This window comes from Herpailurus yagouaroundi, unplaced genomic scaffold (assembly GCF_014898765.1).
Source record: "Herpailurus yagouaroundi ecotype Mexico unplaced genomic scaffold, PumYag 194, whole genome shotgun sequence".
Taxonomy (NCBI): Eukaryota; Metazoa; Chordata; class Mammalia; order Carnivora; family Felidae; genus Herpailurus; species Herpailurus yagouaroundi.
In genome coordinates this window covers 48,813-57,723 of record NW_024412425.1, presented here as the reverse complement: position 1 = coordinate 57,723, position 8,911 = coordinate 48,813, and the positions used below count along the sequence as shown (strand labels likewise).

General features: G+C 44.9%; 1 long non-coding RNA gene across 2 annotated transcripts in view; it reads left to right on the top strand.

Annotated features, from left to right (window-relative positions):
- The window catches only part of LOC121011419 (uncharacterized), a 43,395-nt gene that overhangs the window by 582 nt on the left and 33,902 nt on the right, over window positions 1-8,911 (top strand). Inside the window, exons 2-3 of one of the 2 annotated variants that reach the window (XR_005781616.1) lie at window positions 729-811; window positions 1,151-1,224. This is a non-coding gene — a long non-coding RNA (uncharacterized LOC121011419). The remainder of the gene's footprint in view (window positions 1-728; window positions 812-1,150; window positions 1,225-8,911) is intronic. The other variant, XR_005781615.1, reaches the window with a different exon arrangement.

Here is an 8,911-nt window from a genome sequence, read left to right as displayed (position 1 = left end):
TGGATTGGAATCCCTTGTCCCTTCTTTGTTGTGGGACCTTGAACAGGTCACCTCACCTCTCTGAGTCTCATGGGGCCAATGACAGGACCGACCTCTTAGCCTATTTTCAGAGGAGTCATGGGTTCATGCGTGTGAAGTACATGGCAGTGAGTGCCAACGAATAGTAGCTGTTCCTATTACTCCACAGGATGAAGGACATGAGTAAGGGGTTCTCTAAATCCCCTTCTGGATTTGATCTTTTCTGGTCTAAAGTTCTGATTACTTCTTCTTTGGAAAAGAGGAAGGGAGAGAAAGCCTTGTGGGAACCTCCCTGCCCTTCCTTCCTTGGCACAGCTGAGCCTTCCCCCCTGGGGCTGATAATACGACATTGACCTTGGGTGTGTGTGCAGACCAGTGTGCCTGAATGCACACCAGCCCTTGTCTGTCTATGGGTAACTGAGTACATGCTTTGGGGTATGCCTGTTAAGGGATGTCTACACATATGTCTGTGTGTGCACCCTCATGTCTGACTGTGTGCTAATGGTGTATGTGCACGTACTACTGGTGACTGGGTATGGGCATGTGGATGGACACGTGTGTGTGTATTCGGGCACAGTGTGTAGGCATGTGGGTCACGCTGTGTGCACTTGTCTGAGATCTGCTTGTGCCTGTCTGTGTTTGCATTCAAACAATGTTGACCCGGCTCTGTCTCCCTTCTCTAAATACCAGCTGATTCCCTTATTTTTCAGGGTATTGCCTCGCTCAGTTGTCAAGGGTTACACTCAGCAGAAAAAGCCTGCATCGGACGCGTGTGTCCTGAGAGCATTCTGAGGTGGGTCAACTCCTATTGCATGAACTCAAATATCCACTCAGAAAATTCTCTCCCATAGTCTCCCTCAGGCTCCTGAGCCATTCAACACTTTTAAGACAGTCATCCAGGGGTGCTTGCGTGGCTCAGTCGGGTAAGTGTCCGACTTGGTCTCAGTTCATGTTCTCGCCGTTCGTGGGTTCCAGCCTCATGTCGGACTCAGTGCTGACAGCTCAGAGTCTGGAGCCTGCTTCCCATTCTGTGTCTCCCCCTCTCTCTGCTCCTCCCCCACTCGTTCTCTCTCTCTCTCTCTCTCTCTCAAAAATGAATAAACATTTTAAAAACATATTAAAATATTTCCAGACAGTCATCCAACCAGTGCTCAGTCAACCCACCACTCCATGACACCTGTGCTGAGGGATGCTGAGGACACTAAGGTGACCAAGACAGACTGTGCCCCACCCTCATGAAGCTGTCATGCCACAAGGGAGACAGAGAAGCTACAAGTCAGTGAAGCTCAGAACACACAGGGCTGGGGTGAGAAGTCACAGACAGAGGAGTCATGGTGGGGATGGGGGAGACAGAGGAGTCAGGGCAAGGTTGGGGGAGACAGACAGAGGGGTCAGGGAAGGATTAGGTGGCACAGGTGTCTGTAGGGGCCCATAAGTAGTACCTGTTGCAACCTTGTCAACTCAGGCTGAGTCACCTGAGGGCAAAGTAGGGATTTTTCAGGGCAGGATAGGGAGAGTAGGGAGGGAGAATTCTGGGCAGAGGAATCCAAGTGCCAAGGCAGTGGAGCATGGTCGGGTGCTGTTACGGTGGAAGGATCTGGGGCCCTGCGCACTGATGAGGCTGTAGCCATCAGCAGGGGTCAGACCTGCTGGACCTTATGTGACTTGGTGGGGAGCTGGACCGTGTCCTAAGATGATGGGGAGCCCCAGAAGGGGTGTAGGCAGGGGAAGAAGATGGTTAAATTTGTGTTTCAGAGGGATTGTTCAGATTGTTGGAGAAGGTGAGACTACAGATGGAGAGACATAGAAGTAGCTTCTATAGGCTCCAGGTGACAGAGGACAGGGCCATGAGCATGGGGAGGAGGCATGGGCTGGAGAAAGATATGGAAGGACAAACGAATTCTTCCTTGGTTATGTGGTGGTTGTGTGGGGTAAGGTGGGGGTAGAGCCCAGTGTGGGGGTAGGTGGGAGTGCCATGTATTGGTTTGGGGACACAGATCAGGAGCAGGTTTGAGGCAGGAGACACGTTGGGGAACCGGGCACAATCCCTGGTTCTAGGGATTTCTTAGACTGGTGAGAGAGCAGATCCGGATAAACCAAAATCTTCAATGATCCCATTAGTATTCATTAATAATTATTTGTGATAATTTACTACTTGGGGTTGAGGATTGGGAGTGCTTCCTAGAGGCGGTGTCGTTTGAACTGGGTCTTGCAGGGTGAGCTCACAGGTGGGGGAGGAGAGGAGGGCAGGGCAGAGAGAGCCTCACAAGCCAGGCTTGGCCGTGTGAGATGGTGGGACAGAGCAGACATCTGTGACCGCTACACCCCCTGCTCCCTCTGCCATCCTCATCAACCAACTTTCTGTCCTCTACCCCCAGCCTGACCCAAACTCCAGAAAAAGCTGGCTCATGGTCACAAGTGTGCCTGAAATCTATGACCCTCTCCCAAATGAGATTTTTTTGTTTAATTGAAGTAAAGGGGCACCTTGGCTCTTTCAGTCAGTAGAGCGTATGGCTCTTGATCTTGGGGTTGTGATTTCAAGCCCCACACTGGGTGTAAAGTTTATATGTATATATACATTTATACATATACATACATGCGTATATACATTTATATGTATGTGGATATATGTATATGTATATATGTATATGCATATATGTAAGTAAATAAATCAAGAAAATACTTATCTAAAAAATTAACCCTTTTAATGAAAACAGTTCATAGCATTTACTACAATTTACTACATTCACAGAGGTGAGAAATGAACCACCTCTCACTAGTTTCAAAGCATTTCCAAGTGAAAATCTTAGGTAAGCCTTCTTGGTTTAAATTTATTTTTTAATGTTCTTTTTTTAATGTTTATTTTTTGAGGGAGAGAGAGAGACAGAGCATGGGGGGTGGTGCAGAGAGAGAGGGAGACACAGAATCCGAAGCAAACTCCAGGCTCTGAACTGTTAGCCCAGAGTCTGATGCGGGACTTGAACTCATGAACCAAGAGATCATGACCTGAGCTGAAGCTGGATGCTTATCCGACTGAGACACCCAGGTGCCACTTCTTGGTTTAAATCTAAATGCTAGTACTGCTGACAATGATAGCATTGCATAGCCTATGACCTTACCCTGTGAAGCTCTTTATGGGCATCTTATTCAAGTCCTCACTGCAAGCCTGTGAGGTTGGGTTTATCATGCCCAGTTTGCAGATGAGTTAAGTAAGGCCCAAAGAAGTGGAAATGAGTTGTTTGGGGCTCCACGGATGATCAGGGTGGAGCCTGGGCCTGGCCTTGTGTTGACTCTAGATTTCATGCTCTTAACCCCACTCTGGGCTGCCAAGCCCCGCCTTTTTTCTTTATGAGACATCAGCAAACTGTTGCTGATAATCCTGTGGTTTGAAAACTTCCTTGTAAGCCTAAAAGATTTCAAATGTTCAAAAGGAAATAAAAGTAAAACCGGTCTTTCAATAGGAGGGAGGCTTGACCTTCAGCTGTGTTTGCTTCTTTGGGACATTAACCAAAAGCTGGGTAACCAGTGTCACACAGTGAAGGGGAGAATGAGTAGAACAAGGTGTTTGATCAGAGACTGAAGTGTTTGTGTTCAGGTTTCAGATGGCGGCCAGGATCAGGGTGGGCTGCGGGAGTGTGGCTGAAATGGCATCAAGGGAAGGCCAAGGAGAAGGAGAAAGTCAAGGTGCTTTCTGTCTGGTTGCTGGGACAGCTCTTGCCAAAGGCCACTCTCATGCCTTCTTGCAGGAGCAGGGCTGCTCTTGGAGGAGAGAGAGGGAGAAGGTTTGAGAGAAGACAGGGCCAAAGGAGACAGATTCAAAAAAAGGGAAGGGTTTTCCTAAAAGGGTGGAGGGCTCTATTCTCTAGAGGTTCTGTGGGGAGTTTCTGACTCTGGTCATGGTTAAGTAGCTCGTACTGGATCAAGCATCCTGAAAATAACAGCTACCAACTCCAAATAAAATGTTAAAAACAGCAGCAGCAGCAACAACAAATGATTCCCTGACATCACTGGAGAGTGGATCAAAGCAGGCAGATACTGAATGAGGTCAAAAGAAAGGAATTTCCAGTGATTAAAGCTTTTGGCCTGAGGCAGGTGGGGACAGTGCCTTGAGGATGGCTGGAACCCAGGCAGAAGCTTTGTTAACTTTTCTGAGTTGAAGGATTAGAGGACAGAATGCAGAGTGACTACAGAGCCTGGTGGCAGCGGTGATAGGGTCTCCAAAAGGTGAGAGCTGGAGTTGGGGAGCCCCAAATCTGTAAAAACTCTGCCCACATGTCTGACTGTTTGTTGAAGTGCTTAGGTGCTCAGAAACTCCCCGAGGTGGCAGGTGAGGTTAAAAGAACTTAAAAGAGATTTCAGAGCTGTGCATTTGAGTTCAGTCAAGTTAACTGCTCCCTGAAACAAAACGAAAGGGATTAATATTCTTCAGTAGAACATTAGAGAATCCAGAGACTTTATAGTATATTACTTGTCATATCCAGGATAAAATCCAAAATATATGGGCATAGGAAGATACAGGAATATATGACCATACTCAAGAGAAAAGGCAATTGATGGAGATTGAGCCTGACATGTTCATAATGTTGGAATTTATCTGAGGAGATTTAGAAGCACCTATTATGTCCATGTTCAAAGATGTCTGTGGTTTTGAGAAGCAAGAGGTATTGACCTACCTTCTGACCGTGAGACTCATCAGAGGTGGTCAAATGTGTCACCTTCATTGGAGAGAGTGTTAGGGAAAGCTGTGCTCTTGAGAGGAGAGCCTGTTTTGAATAAGATTGGGAAATGGACAGAAAATTTGGACAAGCAGTTTATGTATGAAGCAAATATTAATAGGACACCGGCTATGTGCCAGGCGCTGTTTCAGTGGTTGAGGATATAGCAGTCAAGCAAACCGTCCAGCCTCTGACCCTGTGTGGTTACATTCTAAATGTGTCCAGGAATTTAGGTCAAAGACATTCTGCTCAGAAACCCATTTGGGGAAAGGGTCATGGAAGCAGGAAGGAAATAAATGGTGTTATAACAAGCCAGCAGATAATAATAATGGCCGTATTTATTATTATAGCTAATGATTATCAAATGCCATGCGAGAACTATGCTAAGTGAGATTTTAACAACAGCTCTGTGAGATAGGGTATGTTATTCTTTTTTTAATTTTTAAATGTTTATTTATTTTTGAGACACACACACATAGAGCATGAGCAGGGGAGGGGCAGAGAGAGAGGGAGACAGAATCCAAAGCAGGCTCCAGGCTCTGAGTTGTCAGCATAGAGGCATAGAGCCCGACGTAGGGCTTGAACTCACAAGCCGTGAGATCATGACCTGAGCTGAAGTCAGATGCTTAACTGACTGAGCCACCTGGGTGCCCCTGGTTATGTTATTCTTTACAGCTTTCAAGTGAAGAAGCTGAAATCACCAACTCAGAAGTTGCAGAGCTAAGGAATCAAGTCTGCCTGTTCAAAGGGCTCCATCTTTTAATCACTAGACCATATGGTAGCCTACCAGGCAGGCGTTGGAAATAGTAAGAGGAACAACAACAGGCTGGTTTGAGTGAAATCAGTTCACATAAAGCTTCAATAGCTAGTGATACATACACTTTAATCCTTACATGAAGTTCACACTCGGTTTTGAGAGCATGGCTTTGGGCTCTTTTAAGGAGTTTGGTCTTTTGGGACACCTTTCGGAGTTGGCCTGCATTTGAGAATTTCCACAATTTCTGACCAGATTTCAACTCTGAGTCAGCCTTGCTGTTAAGGTAACAGAGAGAGGGGATTTTAAAATCTTGGGGAAATGCACACAAAGTAGTTTGCACTTCCTGTAATTTCAGAATTAGCAAGGTCAACATTTTTTAAAGTTTATTTATTTACTTTGAAAGAGAGAGAGAAAGAGAGAGAGCATGTGCAAGTGGGGGAGGGGCAGAGAGTGAGGGAGAGAGAGAATCCCAAGCAGGCTCCATGCTGTCAGCACAGAGCCCAACTCAGGGTTCAATCTCATGAATCGTGAGATCATGACCTGAGCTGAAATCAAGAGTGAGACACTTAATTGACTGAGTTACCCAGGTGCCCCATGAGGTCAACATTTTATCCCTCTCTGCATTATGGCTTTTTCTGCTAATCCCAAGGAGATGGGCAGAAAGATGTCAGGGGCTAGAGAGAAACACTGGAAGTTTAAAATGAAAAAAAAATTTTTTTTAATGTTTATTTATTTTTGAGATACAGAGAGAGACAGAGTGCAAGCAGCGGAGGGGCAGAGAGAGGGAGACACAGAATCCGAAGCAGGCTCCAGGCTCTGAGCTGTCAGCACAGAGCCTGACGTGGGGCTCAAACTTACGAACTACAAGATCATGACCTGAGCCGAAGTCGGACGTTTAACTGACTGAGCCACCCTATCTTTCCATGTTTAAGCTCAGTGAGTACCCCTTTGTTCTGCTTAAGCATGTGTATCATATAGCACCTGACCAATGCCAGTGCTATGTCTGTTCCCATGGGATGGGGACAAGGTCCTTCCATGTGGCAAAAGAGAGGTGAACTAGAGCTGAATTGCCCTGTATCACTGCTAGAAAAGACTATGGGGGACGAATAGGCACTATTAAAGCTGATCTTGCCATCTCTTCTCAATGTCAATTCATCATTGTTCCATCCAGTACTTGACTATGCTGTATTTTCCTTGGCAACTCTGATACCAAGATGCGGTGGGCAAAATGTTTGGATTTCTATTTCTGGTGGTTGTCATGGTGATGATTTTTCCTACCCTCCATGTAGTTGGTGTCCTCTCCTGGGATTGGTAGCCAGTGCATGGTGGTTCTGCTCTCTTGGGATTGATAACCAATGCATGCTGCTCTGCTAGACAATGCACATGTGGATTATTTATCTTATTTTTGTCTTTCTAAACACAGTTGAAATAAACATCCCTGTGTTTCCATCTCTGCATGCTTTTCTGAAGTATAATTGTTGGGTCGAAAGGTATGTACAGAGAAGACGTTTCTTTTTTTGAAAAATTTTTATTAGTTTATTTATTTTTTGAGAGAGAGAGAGAGAGAGAGAGCAGAGGAAGGGCAGAGAAGGAGAGGGATAGAGAGAATCCCAAGCAGGCTCCACGATCAGTGCACAGAGCCTGATGTCGCGAGATCATGACCTGAGCTGAAATCAAGAGTCAGGCACTTAACTGACTGAGTCACCCAGGTGCTCCATGAGAAGATGTTTCTAAAACTAGAGATAATTAGACAAATCACAAAAAATAGAAAGACTTTGACTTCATAAGTAATAAATTATTTAAGAAATCTGAATTCAAGGGAAAATGCATCATGAAAATCTCTTTACCCAAAACCCAAATTCTGAATATAGAGTAGGTACATGGGTCAGAGATAGAAACTGATAACTCAGAAAAGTAGAAATGCAAGGATGAACACACAAAAGTCCTGTCTCGTTACTAATCAAAGAAACAAAAACCTAAACTCATAGCATGTTGCCTTTACTTGATCATTAAATTGGCAAATTTTGAAAAGAATGACACTATATGTGTCTCATGAGGGAGCAGTGTGGGAAATTTTAGTAAAGAAATGATAAAAACCAAACATGAAGGTGTTAAGGACAATGATGGATATGGGTAGAGAGGGCTTTTCACACACTACAGAGTTAAAGTCTCAAGAGCTTCTGGACAATCCATAAAGAATTCATTTGCTTTTATTGATGACCCATCTAACTGCTCAAGGGCAGAACTAGCCTCTGATAGTGGCCGGCTCATCAGCAGCCCATTCAAGAAAAGGAAAATGAAGTCCATATTCCCCTAATGCCTAGCTTTTTCCTTCTGTGTCTATCATCTTTCTGTTATGTAACTCTGGTTCTGGTCTTTGTTAGATGAAACCCATATATTACTGGTCTTCCTTGATACCAGTAATTAATGTGCTGGACTATGAGCCATGTGGTCTGTGACTGACTCTATCCTGGTCACCTTAGTGTCAGCAGATCCCAACCATGTGCAGGACTGAGGATAGGAATGTGTCTGTTTTTTTTTTTGTTTGTTTGTTTTTTTTAGTTTACTTATTTATTTTTGAGAGAGACAGAGACAGAGACAGAGACAGAGACAGGAGATAGAGAATCCCAAGCAGGCTCTACACTGTAGTGCTTAACTGATTGAGCCACTTAAGTGCCCCTCGATGTACTTTTTTTGATGGAATGAGACTCTGTCAGTTTTGTGTGGAGATCTGGGTCTCTTCCTGCCCAATTTTTTTCATACATTCTTTTTTCATTCGCATGTGTCACATCAACACCTGGATTTGAAGACCTTCCTGATCCATTCTGTTTCTTCTCTCTCTAATCATTCACAGGCATTACCCCTCTGTGAAATGCTTGCCCATCCTCTGCTTCCCAGAACACCCAATGGACATATTGTGTACATAAGAATGACGTTTGTTGTTTCTGGCTCACCCCATCTCAAAATCCCTTCCAGTTTTTGGAAAATTCTCTATTCTGAAATTCTTGGTGAGGAGCAAGGTTTTGCCATCCATCACAGCAGATGGAAGAGCCATTTATTCTTCCTCACCAAACCCTGAGCTCTAAAGCTTTAACATGTGACTTACTGGATAGTCCTGCCTGGAACTCTGAATCATGAGGAAGTAACACAAAGTCACAAATACCATCAGGAAGTTGTCCACAGTGGTGCCAATGGGTCAAGAGTCCCATGGCAGTGGTCCAGTGCCAGGGTTGCAGGTGTCATTGGGCGGACAATGGAGGCAGCAGCCCCTGGCTGTTAACTCTTTTTTTTTCCCTACTCACAGTCTGAGCCTGTGTCTCCAGAATTCAGAAAATAATATGCACTTATTGATAAACTTACAGCAGCCAGCAGCCCTATATACTTAAGTAGCCAAAATCTGTTCATGTTCCCTAAAATTACA